The following is a 15,174-nucleotide window of genomic DNA, read 5'->3' on the forward strand; positions in this document are numbered from 1 at the left end:
TAGCCCACATTAGCCCACAACTAACACTAAAGAAATAGAAACAACTATTAGAATTATTATCAAAAGTTATATGACAATAAATTAAGCAACCTGGAAGAAATGGATGCCTTTCTGGAAACCTATAAACTACCAAGACTGAAATAGGAAGTAATTGATAACCTGAATAGACCAATAACCAGTAATGAGATTGAAGCAGTGATCATAAACTTCCCAAATAAGAGTCCAGGACCTGAAGTATTCCCTGGGGACTTCTACCAAACAATAAAAGAAGAAATAATGACTATTCTCCTGAAGCTGTTTCAAAAAATAGAAGCAGAAGGAAAACTTCCAGATTCATTCTATGAAGCCAGCATTACCTTGATCCCAAAACCAGGCAAAGACCCCATCAAAAAGGAAAAATTGAGACGAATATCCATAATGAATATGGGTGCCAAATTCTCAACAAGATCCTAGCTAACAGGATCCAACAGTATATTAAAAGGATTATCTTCCATAACCAGTTGGGATTTATCCCTGGGATACGAGGGTGGTTCAACATTTTCAAATCAATCAAAGAGATAGAGCAAGTCAAGAAGAGAAGAGAGAAGAACCACATGGTCCTCTCAATATATACAGAAAAATCATTTGACAAAATATAACATCCTTTCCTGAATAAAATTTTTCAAAGTATAAGGATAGAGAGAATATTCCTTAATTTCATAAAATCCACCTATGAAAACTCACAGGAAATATCATTCTCAAGGGGAAACCTGACAGCTTTTCCCTTAAGATCAGGAACACATCAAGGATGACCACTGTCACCACTACTGTTCAACATCATACCACACGTCCTAGCAACAGCAATCAGACAACAAAAAGAAATAAAATGTATTCAAATTGGCAGAGAAGAAGTCACACTCTCTCTTTGCAGATGACATGATACTTTGTGGGGAAAACTCAAAAGACTCAACCCCCAAATTACTGGAACTCATACAGAAATTCACTAATGTGGCAGGATACAAAACCAATGCACAAAAATCTGATGCTTTCTTATACACTAACAATTTAACTGTAGAAAGAGAAATTAGAGATTTGATACCATTTACAATAGTACCAAAATACATAAGATACCTTGGGATAACCTAACCAAAAAGGTAAATGATCTATCCCCTAGAAACTACAGAACACTCATGAAAGAAATTGAAGAAGATACAAAAAGATGGAAAGACATTCCATGTTCATGTGTCAGAAGAATAAACATTGTTAAAATGTCTATACTGTCTAGAGCATTCTGTACTTTCAATGACATTCTGATCAAAATTCCACTGGCATTTTTCAAAGAGATGGAGCAAAAATCCTAAAATTTGAATGGAACCAGAAAAGATCCCAAATCACCAAGGAAATTTTGAAAAAGAAAAACAAACCTGAGGGCATCATGCTTCCTGATTTCAAGATATATTACAAAGGTGTGGTCACCAAGACACCATGGTACTAGCACAAAAACAGACACATACACCAATGAAACAGAGTAAAGAATCCAGATATGGTGTCTCAACTCTATGACCAAATAATCTTTGACAAAGCAGGAAAGATATCTAGTGGAAAAAAAGACAGTCTCTTCAATAAATGGTGCCGGATGTCTAGGTATAGAAGAATGGAAATTGATGATTCTCTTACATCATACACAAGTATAAACTCAAAATGGATGAAAAACCTCAACATGAGGCAGGAATCTATCAAAATCCTAGAGGAGAACATAGGCAGTAACCTCTTCGACATCAGCCACAGCCACTTCTTTTGAGACATGTCTCTAAAGGCAAAGGAAAAAAAAGCAAAAATGAACTTTTGGGACCATCAAGATCAAAGCTTCTGCACAGCAAAGGAAACAGTCAACAAAACAAAGAGGCAACCCACAGAATGAGAGAAGATATTTGCAAATGACACCACAAAGGGCTGATATCCAAGTTCTGTAAAGAACTTCTCAAACTCAACACTCAAAAAAATTAATAATCAAGTCAAAAAATGGGCAGAAGACATGAACAGACACTTCTTCTCCAAACAAAACATATAAACAGACACATGAAAAGATGTTCATCATCATTAGCCACCAGGGAAATTCAAATCAAAACCACATTGAGATACCACCTTACACCAGTTAGAATGGCAAAAATTGACAAGGCAAGAAACAAAAAATATTGGGAGAAGTTATGGAGAGAGGGAAACCCTCTTACACTGTTGGTGAGAATGCAAGTTGGTGTGGTCACTTTTGAAAACAGTGTGGAGGTTCTTGAAAAAATTAAAAATAGTTACCCTATGACCCAGTAATTATACTACTGGGCATTTATGCTAAGAAGAGCCGTATGCACCCTAATTCATGTAGTGAAAAAAAGGGCCATATGCACCCTCATGTTTATAGCAGCAATTTTCACAACAGCCACACTGTGGAAAGAGATGAGACACCCTTCAACAGACAGATAAAGAAGATGTTGTCCATATGTACAATGGAATATTACTCAGCCTTCAGAAAGGATGAATATGCAACTTTTACATCAACATAGATGGAACTGGAGGAGATAATGCTGAGTGAAATAAGTCAAGCACAGAAAGTCAATTATCATATGGTTTTACTTATTTGTGGAACACAAAGAATAGCATGGAGGACATTAGAATTAGGAAGGGAAAAGTAAAGGGGAGGAATCAGAGGGGAAATGAACCGTGAGAAACTATGGACTCCATGGAACAAACTGAGGGTTTTAGAGGGGAGGGGAGTAGGTGGATGGGTTAGCTCAGTGATGAGTATTAAGGAGTGCATGTATTACATGGAGCACTGGGTGTTATATGCACACAATGAATCGTGGAACACTACTTCAAAAACAAATAATGTACTGTATGGTGACTAACATAACATAATAAAAAAATTGACAAAATTCTGAGGGATCTTGGAATGTCTTTAAATTCCAGTAAATAAAAAATAATAATAATAATAAAGAAAAATAAAAGTAGTGTTTATGAATAGCATTATGCACTCATTTATTTATTCATTTTTTTGGCAATTTGATTTTGGAGTAATTTCTTAGACTTCGTTAGAAGTGGGAATGCCAGAATAATGGGTAAATATATATATAGTAAATATAATAATAATATAATAATTTATATTATATAATAATATAATATTATGTTATAATATATAAATACATAATTTTATTAGATATGACAAATTCTCTTTCATTGGTGATACCAGTTTTATTTTGCCTTCCCATTAGTGGTATGTAAGAGATAAACACACTTTGTGGAAAGCCCATTAATATTTCAAAATTGACTGAGAGGGGCAAAATGGTGGAGAAGTAGGAGGCACTGTTTCAACTGATTCCCTAAAGTGAGCTGATTATCAACCAGATCACTCTGAACACACATCTAATCACCCTGAGATGTAGGATTATACACTTCTGGATCTCTACGGGGGCAGAAGATGCCAGTGGACAGGTAAAGCTGAGTGGGAATGTTGGACTGATATCAGAAGATAAACAAAAGTGGGAGGAAGCCACCAGAAGCGACCCATTGGAAAGTAATACCCCAACACAAGAGTATCCTGTGATTGAGAACCAGCATTAACTTGGAGTCTGGTTAAAAGCACTCAAAAAAGAGCAAAAGATCTTAAGGTAAAGCTGGTGGAATCTTGCAGTTGGGGACATGGGCTTAAGCACACAGACCCAGGATGCCCACCGCTGGCGTCCTGCCAGAGAGAGTGTGGTGAAGCATCCAGGCCTTGGTCCCTGAGCCACTGGTGTGTGTGAGACCATCTGGGTGGTGATGAGCATGAGAGAGTCTGTTGTGGATGCGAGCTGGCGCTCTCTAGAACCACAGCCTTTTGCACCCTGCAAGTGCACTGGGTGACCATGGTCTGAGTCGTGCTCCACACCCTCCCCTGAGTGAGGCCCATGCAGGAGCTAGCTGGTGCTTTCTAGGACCAGCAAGAGTGTGAACACTCCCAGCCCCTGCCAACAGGAAAATCAGACCATGCTGTCTCTGGTTGGGATCTCTCTGTTGGTCTGGACCTGCCCAGACAGCCATGGCAAAGGCAGCTACTGGAAGCCAGCTCTCTGGACTAATACTGCTTGCATTTTAGTAGCACCAGGGTACAAGCAGGAGCTCCTGTGACCCCAGATATTGTGGCTGGGAATGTGCCCTGCTGGTGGGAGGTAACAGAGGGGGAGTTTATGTGCTCTAGAGCACCCAGAGGGGAATAGACTGAGGTTTCTCTCTGAGACAGATGTCTGAGTGCAGTTTTCTTTCCTCTAAACCCCTGAAGAACTGCCAAAATCTGCCAAGGGGAGAAAAAAAAGAAAAAAAAAAAGCCCTCCAGAGAACAAAGGTCTGACAAACTAGTTTTCTCAGAGCCAAGCTGCTTGATGGGGACAGGATGACTCAAATCTAGCAAGAAGAAAAACCACGCAGCAGGCCCCTCCCCCAGAAACCCAGCAAAAAATAAACAAACAAACAAAAAAACAAAAGCAAAACAAACAACAACAACAACAACAAAAACAAGAGGACAACTACCACAGGATCCCCATGAAATTGTAAAATCCAAATATCAGGGGAAAAGAAGGTATTAAGCTCCCAGTATTGCCTTAAATCTGTATACTTCATAGATACAACTATTTTTTTAATTAGTTCTCACTATTCTCATTCTTTTTAATTTTCTTGCAATTTTTTGAACCTACTTACCATCACAATGAGAGGTTCACTACAACAAATTCCATTATAATCTTTTAACCTGAACTTTCTTGATGCATATATCTGTTTTTAGTTTTCTTTTGCTTGTCTATTTTTTTAAGATTTATATGGAGATAAGTTTCAAGGTAATCCTCTTTCCCCAATCCATACTACCCCTACATATAAACCAGCTTTAATTCCCCTTTATCTCAGGAAAGTTGAGTCTTTTAACAAGGATATCAAGATACACCCAGGAAGAATCAAAATAACCTTCCTCACCCACACTGAGAAATTATAAGCACCCTCCCATCTTTTACTAGTCAGTGTTTCTGTGTATTTGTTTTTGTTCTGGTAATATATAAATCTTATTCTTGGGGTTCATTTTAGCTAGGTCTTTTTTTTTTTTTTTCCTTGTCACTTACTTTTCTCAGTCTTTTTGTTTGTCTGTCACTATTTGTATACCTTATAAATCTTACTTTGGGGATAATTCGGGCTGGGTCTTCTTTTTAATTTTTAATTTCTTCAGTCTCTCTCTTTCTCTCTGTGTTTTTTTCTTCTTTTTTTCTCTCTTTCTGGTGGGGACTCACGATTGCTCAGAAGCTTCCAGGTTGCACCTTGCCTGGATCATGGTTGATACATTCAGCTACACATCCCCTCAGCCATTTCTCACCAAAATGACTTGGAGGAAGAATGCCCAACAGGGGAAAAACTCAGAGGCTGTGCCCTCTCCATCAGAACTATTGGATATGGACATAAACAGTATGTCATAAAAGGAACTCAGGATAACAATTATCCAGGCAATGGCTAGGTTGGAGAAAAGTATTAATGACAATATAGAATCTCTAGGGGCAGAAATGAAAGATGCCTGGGGAAAAGTTGAAAATGTGGTCAGTGAGATCCAATCTAATCTAAATACTCTAACAGACAGGGTAACCAACACAAAATATAGAGTTAGTGATCTAGAGGACAAATGATAGAGAAAAAGGATCAGGAGGAGGCCGGGAACAAACAGCTTAGATACCATGAAAACAGAATTAGGGAAATAAATGATGCCATGAAACTTTCCAACGTCAGAATTATTGGGATCCCTGAGGGGGAGGAGAAAGAAAGAAGACTAAAAGATATAGTTGAACAAATTTTCCATGAAAATTTTCCCAGTCTGGGGAATGGAACCAGTGTTCATGTCCTAGAGGCAGAAAGGTCTCCCCCCAAGATCACAGAATCTAGAAAGACCTTGACACACCTGATTATGAAAATGGTAAACCATAATTTTAGACAGGAGTTCTTGAAAGCAGCTAGGGGAAAGAGATTCCTTACTTACAAAGAAAGGCCCATCAGAATAGCATCAGACCTGTCCACAGAAACCTGGCAAGCCAGAAAGGGCTGGCAAAATATATTTAGGGCACTAAATGAGAAGAACATGCAGCCAAGAATACTTTATCCAGCAAGACTGACATTCAAAATGGACGGAGAGATAAATAGCTTCCAAGACCAGCAAGGTTCAAAAAGTATGTGACCAGCAAGCCGGAACTACAAGAAATAATGCGGGAGTGGGGAGGTGATTCTATAGAAGAAGAAAGAACCCAAGAGTGTCATTGAACAGAAATTTATGGAGACAATCTATAAAAACAAGGACTTCCCAGGTAACACAGTGTCAATAAGAACGTAACTCTCAATAATTACTCTCAATGTGAATGGCCTAAACGCTCCCCAAAAGTGGCACAGGGTTGCAGATTGGATAAAAAGACAGGACCCATCCACGTGTTGTCTACAAGAGACCCATTTTGAACCTAAGGATACATCCAGACTGAAAGTGAAGGGATAGGGAAGAATCTTTAATGCCAATGGGCCTCAAAAGAAGGCTGGGGTAGTGATTCTCATATCAGATACATTTGATTTTAAACTAAAGACTATAGTCAGAGATACAGAAGGACACTGCATCATTCTTAAAGGGACTATCCGCCAAGATGATCTAACAATTGTGAATATCTATGCCCCCAGTATGGGAGCAGTCAACTACATAAGACAATTGTTAATCAAGATAAAGAGTCATATTGGTATGAATACATTAATAGTAGGGGATCTTAACATGCTACTCTCAGTAATAGACCATCCAAGCATAAAATCAATAAAGAAACAAAAACATTGAATGACACATTGGACCAGATGGACCTCATAGATATACATAGATATACAGAAAATTCCACCCAAAACAATAAAATACTCATTATTCTCGAGTACACATAGAACTTTCACCAGAATAGACAACACACTGGGTCACAAATCAGGGCTCAACTGATACCAAAATATTGAGATTATTTCCTGCATATTCTCAGATCACAATGCTTTGAAACTGGAGCTCAACCACAAGAAAAAGTTCAGAAGGGATTCAAACAACTGGAAGCTAAAGACCACCTTGCTTATGAATGTTTGGCTCAACCAGGATGTGAAAGAAGAACCTAAATAATTCATTGAAACCAATGAGAATGAAGACACTTTGGTCCAAATCCTATGGGATACAGCAAAGGCAGTCCTAAGGGGAAAATACATAGCCAACCAAGCCTCCGTCAAAAAAATTGACAAATCCAAAATACACCAGCCATCTTTACACCTTAAACGAAAGGAGAATCAGTAATAAATTAAGCCAACTCCACACACAAGAAGGGAAATAATCAAGATTAGAGCAGAGATCAATGAGATAGAAACTAGAGATACAGTAGAATGCATCAAAGAAATTAGAAGCTGGTTTTTTGAAAGAATCAATAAGATTAATAAACCATTGGCCAAACTAATCCAAAAGAAAAGAGAGGACCCAAATTAATAAAATTATGAATGAAAAGGGAGAGATCACGACTAACACCAAGGAAATAGAAACAATCATCAGAATTTTTATTATCAACAGTTATATGCCAATAAGTTAAGCAACCGAGATGAAAGGGATGCATTCGTGGAAACCTATAAACTTCCAAAACTGAATCAAGAAGAAACTGACAACCTGAATAGAATAATATCTAGTAACAATATTGAAGCAGTAATCAAAAAACCTCCCACAAAACAAGAGCCCAGGACCTGATGTGTCTACTAAACATTCAAAGAAGAAATGATACCTATTCTTCTGAAGCTTTTTCAAAACATGGAAACTGAAGCAAAATATCCATACTCTTTCTACAAAACGAACATTACCTTGATTCCTAAACCAAGCAAAGGCCCTATCAAAAAGGAGAATTTCATTCTAATATCCCTGATGGATATAGATGCAAAGATTCTCAACAAGATCCTAGCTAATAGAATCCAACAGTACATTAAAAAGATTATCCACCATGACTGGGCAGGATTTATCCCTGGGTTGTGAGGGTGGTTCAACGTTCACAAATCAATCAGTGTGATAGAAGAAATCAATAAGAGAAGAGAGAAGAAACACATGGTCCTCTCAATTGATGCAGAAAAAGCATTTGACAAGATACAGCATCCATTCCTGATTAAAATGCTTCAAATATAGGGATAGAGGGAACATTCCTCAACTTTATATAATCTATCTATGAAAAACTCACAGCGAATATCATCCTCAATAGGGAAAAGCTGACAGTCTTCCCTTTGAGGTCAGGAACACAGCAAGGATGCCCACTCTCAGCACTCTTGTTCAGCATAGTACTAGAAGTCCTAGCAACAGCAATCAGAAAACAAAGAGAAATAAAAGGTACTCAGATTCGCAATGAAAAAGTTACACTCTCTCACTTTGCAGATGACTTGATACTTTATGTGGAAAATCCAAAAGATTCCACCCTCAAACTCCTAGAACTCATACAGCAATTCAGTAATGTGGCAGGATACAAAGTCAATGTACAGAAATCAGTTGCTTTCTTATACACTAACAATAAAAATACAGGAAGGGAAATTAAAGAATAGATTCTACTTACTATAGCACCAAGAACTGTAAGGTACATAGGAATAAACCTAACCAAAGAAGTAAAGGATCTGTACTCAAGAAACTACAGAACACTCATGTTAGAAATTGAAGAAGATACAAAAAGATGGAAGACCATTCCATATTCTTGGATCAGAAGAATAAACATTATTAAAATGTCTATACTGCCTGGAGCAATCTTACTTCCAATGCCATTCCACCAGTACTTTTCAAAGAGCTGGAGCAAACAATCCTAAAATTTGTATGGAACCAGAAGAGACCCTGAATTGCTAAGGAAATGTTGAAAAAGAAAGACAAAACTGGGGGGGTGTCACGTTGCCTGATTTTAAGCTTTACTACAAAGCTGTGATCACCAAGACATCACAAAAACTGACACATAGACCAGTGGAACAGAGTAGAGAGGCCAGACATGGGCCCTCAACTCTATGGTCAAATAATCTTTGACAAAGCAGGAGAAAGTATACAGTGGGAAAAAGACAGTCTCTTCAAAAAATGGTGCTAGGAAAATTGGACAGCTATGTGTAGAAGAATGAAACTCGATCATTCTCTTATATAATACACAAAGATAAAATGAAAATGGATAAAAGACCTCAATGTGAGGAATGATTCCATCAGAATCCTAGAGGAGAACATAGGCAGTAACCTCTTTGACATTGGCCACAGCAACTTCTTTCAAGATATGTTACCAAAGGCAAAGGAAACAAAAGCAAAAATGAACTTTTGGGACTTCATCAAGATCAAAAGCTTCTGCACAGCAAAGGAAACAGTCAACAAAACAAAGAGGCAACCCACACAATGGGAGAAGATATTCACAAATGACACTACAGACAAAGGGCTGATATCCAAGATCTATAAAGAATGCCTTAAACTCAAAACACACAAAACAGATAATCAGGTCAACAAATGGGCAGAAGACATGAACAGACACTTCTCCAATGAAGACTTACAAATGGCTACCAGACACTAGCCATCAGGGAGATTCAAATCAAAACCACATTAAGATACCACCCTACACCAGTTAGAATGGCCAAAATTAACAAAACAGTAAACAACATGTGTTGGAGAGGATGTGGAGAAAGGGGAACACTCTTACACTGTTGGTGGGAATGTAAGTTGGTGCAGCCACTTTGGAAAACAGTGTGGAGATTCCTTAAGAAATTAAAAATAGAGTTACCCTATGACCCTGCCATTGCACTACTGGGTATTTACCCCAAAGATACAGATGTAGTGAAAAGAAGGGCCATCTGTGCCCCAATGTCCCAATGTTCATGGCAGCAATGGCCACAGTGGCCAAACTGTGGAAAGAACCAAGATGCCCTTCAATGGACAAATGGATAAGGAAGATGTGGTCCATAGATACTATGGAATATTGTGCCTCCATCAGAAAGGATGAATACCCAACATTTGTATCAACATGGATGGGACTGGAAGAGATTATGCTGAGTGAAATAAGTCAAGCAGAAAGAGTCAATTATCATATGGTTTCACTTTTTGTGGAGCATAAGGAATAACACAAAAGACATGGGGAGATGGAGAGGTGAACGGATTTGGGGGAAATTGGAGGGGGGAGATGAACCATGGGAGACTGTGGACTCTGAAAAACAATCTGAGGGTTTTGGAGGGGTGGGGAATGAGAGGTTGTGTGAGCCTAGTTGTGGGTATTATGGAGAGTATGTATTGCATGGAGCACTGGGTGTGGTACATAAACAATGAATTCTGGAACACTGAAAAGAAATTTAAAAAATAAATAAATTTTTAAAAAGTGCTTGTGAATGGGCAAACTATTTAATAAGGAAGAAATGTCTTGCTAAAATTCTTTTTTGTTAGTTATAGGCAATAATATCTATAAATGACCATCACATTGTTGAAATAAAGTGTTTAATCCATTGTTTTCAAATTAAACAAATGAAAAATCACGAAGAAACATTTTTGAAATGTTCTTTTATTTTTAAAAAAATTATTTATTTATTTAGTTAGTTAGATAGTTAGTTAGTTAGTTAGTTAGTTATTCTTCATTTATTTATCAGGGAGAGCCAAAGCAGGGGGAGTGGCATGCAGACAAGGAGCCCAGTTGGATGTGGTTCCAGGGCTCCAGGATCATGACCTGAACTGAAGGCAGCCTTTTAACTGACTGAGCCACCCAGGAGTCCCAAAATTTTTTCTTGGAGACCATACATTTCTATTACACTATTTTTTAAAAAGATTTATTTATATGACAGAGAGAGAGAGAGAGAGCACACAAGCAGGGGAGTAGGAGACTGAGAAGCAGGCTCCCATGACCGGGGGGAGGTGGGGGAACTCAATCCCAGGTGCCCCTACACTAAAATTCTTAAATAAAAGGTTGCATAATCTGGTTACATCTACCTAACATTTAGAAGAATATCTAAGTATACCCCTATAAAGGGCATAGACAACAGATTCTTCATGTATGGGTGAACCTTTTTAAAAAGTACTCCACTAGGACCACCTGGGTGGGCTCATTGGGTTAAAGCCTCTGCCTTCGGCTCAGGTCATGATCCCAGGGTCCTGGGATCGAGCCCCGCATTAGGCTCTCTGCTCAACGGGGAACCTGCTTCCTCCTCTCTCTCTGCCTGCTTCTCTGCCTACTTGTGATCTCTGTCTGTCAAATAAATAAATAAAATCTTTGAAAATAAATAAATATTGCATCAGAATAAACTATAGAATGAGTAGTAAAAAAATTCAGCAGCTTCTCTGACATTACCCTTGTTTTAAACTTTTTAACATCTCATATTTACAGAAAATGTGCAGAAATATCACCAAGAACTTCAATATATTTTACCCAGATTCACCAAATGTTAAAATTTTATATGCGCTTTACCATTTTATCTATCTAACCTATTTATCAAGTAAATTTTATTTTTTTTTCTAAATCTTCTGAAAATAAGTTGCAGGCATCCTTTCCCTTTATCTTAAATAAGATTTCAGTATGTTTTTCCTAAAAAAAGAATTTTTTTTAAATGAAATAGTAGAATTATAAAAATTAGGGTACTACCAGTAGACTGTAGATGGTGAGAAGCAAATGCCAGTAAATCCGCCTTGAGAAGCAGTGTTTTCATGGTGGTCTAGCATGACACCCTCTCTGGACCCAACATATAGGTACTCAGCAGCTGCCATGAACTATAGTGCTGTGAGGATCCACAGCAGAGGTCAAAAATGAAAGGGAAAAAAAAAAAAAAAGAAAGACTGTCTTTGAAATATATGAAAATTGGTAACAAACCATAAAAATCTATATAAAGCCACTTTGGGGACAACTATTTTATAGTGACTTACCTTCTGTCACCTTTTCTGAGGACAAGTTGAAGAATTTCTCAGCAAAAATGTCAGGTATCTTATTTCAAATATAAAGGAAGTGTTGGAGAGGATGTGGAGAAAGGGGAACCCTCTTACACTGTTGGTGGGAATGCAAGTTAGTGCAGCCACTTTGGAAAACAGTGTGGAGATTTCCTAAGAAATTAAAGATAGAGCTACCCTATGATCCTGCAATTGCACTACTGGGTATTTACCCCAAAAATATAGATGTAGTGAATAGAAGAGCCATATGTACCCTGCTGTTTATAGCAGCAATGGCCACAATCACCAAACTGTGGAAAGAGCCAAGATGCCCTTCCACAGATGAATGGATAAAGAAGATATGATTCATATATACAATGGAATATTGTGCCTCCATTAGAAAGGATGAATACCCAACTTTTGTATCAACATAATGGGACTGAAGGAGATTATTCTGAGTGAAATAAGTTAAGCAGAAAGAGTCAGTTATCACATGGTTTCACTTACTTGTGGAGCATAAGGAATAACATGGAGGACATTAGGAGAAGGAAAGGAAAAGTGAATTGGAGAAATCAGAGGAGGGAGATGAACCATGAGAGACTGTGGACTCTGAGAAACAAACTGAGGGTTTTGGAGGGCAGGGAAGTGATGGGTTAGGTGAACCTGGTGGTGGGTATTAAGGAGGGCACATATTGCATGGAGCATGGGGTGTGGTGCATAAACAATGAATCTTGGAACACTGAAAAAAATAATATTAAATTAAAAAAATAAATAAGTACAGAGGTTCCTGGGTGGCTTAGTGGGTTAAACCTCTACCTTCGGCTCAGGTCATGATCTCAGGGTCCTGGGATCAAGCCCTACATCAGGCTCTCTCTGTTCAGCAGGATGCCTGCAACACCCCCCTCCACGCCTGCCTCTCTGCCTACTTGTGATCTCTCTGTCAAATAAATAAATAAATAAAATATTTTTAAAAATTAAAAAAATAAGTATAAATACTTACATACATACAAACGGGGGGGGGGGTGTTAAATTTGTACAAACCTTGGGAAGAATTTCTTCTGTACCAAGTCCAGAATCTGAGTATACTGTACAAACCATTTCCCCTCATCCCACCCATGGTGGAGGCTCTATTAAGTCTCCAGATTCAGCGTGTTTGAACAGAGGAAAATCATTAGTTGAAAAAGCTACCAAGGACTATGATGTTATTCCTTCAAATAGTATATTATGAAATGTTGTATCATGAGGAGTAAAAATTCTTCATATTTATGGGGAGAAGAGTAGATATTGTCACCCAGAAAGCAAGAACAGGTATATTCAAAAAACCTTTTGCAAAGGTAGACAATACAAGCCAACTTTATAGACCATTTTATCATCAGCTGACTAATCTGCATTTTATAAATTACTTTCTTCAGAAGCTCCTCAGTCCATTTGTTTTTTTTTAATATTTTATTTATTTATTTGATAGAGAGAGAGAGATAACAAGTAGGCAGAGAGGCAGGCAGAGAGAGAGGGAAGAAGCAGGATCCCCACTGAGCAGAGAGCCCAATGTGGGGTTCGATCCCAGGACCCTGAGATCATGACCTGAGCTGAAGGCAGAGGCTTTAACCCACTGAGCCACCCAGGCGCCCCTCTTCTGCCCATTTGATAGATACGACATTAAGCATCCAAAAGCAAACTCGGAATTCAAACACATGGCAATAAGTGTGGTGGAATCCTGTTTCAATACCACTTGAAAGAGAAGAAGGATACTGCGAATATTGCAGAAATATGAAGCTCTTGAAATTCATCTTCCAAGTGAACAACACAGAATCCTCACAGAGTAATCAGTACCAAGTTGTTGATAATATTGTATCTAAGTTAATTTTTGACTAAGTTAATTTGTGGAACATGAAAGGGACATGCCTAAAAAGAAATAATAAAATACAGTATTCAATTCCTTTCTCCTATTATTGCAACTGTCCTGAAAAAAAATCTGAACCAAAATAAAAGCTAGAGTTGCAATATATTTCTCTCAAAATCTTCAGAGGAAAGTAATTGAGCCACGTTTCCTGTATAAAGAAACCCAGGAACCTGAACAAAAGTTTGTGTTTATTTCAGAATGCATCCCCTACCCTTCAAGCAAATTGAGAAGACTGGATGAGAAACAACCAGTGTATGTTCCAAGTTAAATCCAGATAAAAAAGATATAATGCAAATATTTCTGAATCTACCTCTATATAAAAATGTACAGTGTTGCATTCTTGACATTTACAAACATAAACTAATAATAAATGAAAATGACTTTGAAGAACTAAGTGTAGATCATGGTCCATATAACCTACAAGCATAAGTGCAAGTTTCTAATGTCAATAAGATAGCACTGCATCTCAACCCAAACAAAAAGTCAGACACTGTGCTTTTTCCAGTCAAGTATCTGAAGAAAAAGACCTTCACCCAATATTTGGTCACAATTTTGGACTATTATCAATAAACAGTTCACAGAAGCAGCTAACAACTCAGGCAAAGACTATATTCCAAAGTCCTCTAAGGAACCCAATGAATGTGACAATTCAGCATATGGATAGTTTGCCTTTTGGTAAGATCAATTGTAAAGTGAAAATATTATTATGAATAAATAAAATGGAATTTAGAACCAAGGTGGAATCTGATAAGGAAAGAATTGAATTTCTTATTATACAAGAAGGAACAGAATTTGTACCTCACTAGTACAATCCCTACTGGACTTATTTCAGACTGGTGAAGAGAAGTCAGAATTTTTGGATTTCACAAAATCAGTGGTATATGCTTTAGATATTTGGGAAGAGAAAAATTTATATAATCCATTGTCAATGTTTTTCTCTTCCACTTCAACTTCTGCAACTTACTGGCTTTTAGACTTAAAAAAAATCTCATAGAAGGGAAAAAAATCAGAAAATTACCATTGATATAATTCAGTAAATATGTAGATGTTATAGATATTTTTTCCAGTTAGCAAATGAATAAATGCACTCAAAAACAATTTTTCCCATTTTCCTTCAGTTAGCATTTACTTTAAGTTTTCTGTTTTGTTTTGAAGCATTCATAATTTTTCTGTTATTATAATAATGAGAAAAATTGATTGGAGTAATACATTTCTACATGGTTTTCAAATGCATCAAGAGAAAAGATTACCAACTCTGGATAAATGGAAACTTCTATCATTCCACATGCATTATGTTTCCAACTGACAGTATTTTTCTCTTATTTAATGTAACCAACCCAAACACAAGATTTGGTAGATTAAGAGG

At 37.5% G+C, this 15,174-nt stretch overlaps 1 pseudogene; it reads left to right on the forward strand.

The window, feature by feature from the left end:
* Positions 1-11,750: 11,750 nt before the first annotated feature.
* LOC123948327 lies at positions 11,751-14,802 on the forward strand (annotated as a pseudogene).
* The last annotated feature ends 372 nt before the right edge of the window (positions 14,803-15,174 follow it).

This window comes from Meles meles, chromosome 1, assembly GCF_922984935.1.
Source record: "Meles meles chromosome 1, mMelMel3.1 paternal haplotype, whole genome shotgun sequence".
NCBI classification, from domain to species: domain Eukaryota; kingdom Metazoa; phylum Chordata; class Mammalia; order Carnivora; family Mustelidae; genus Meles; species Meles meles.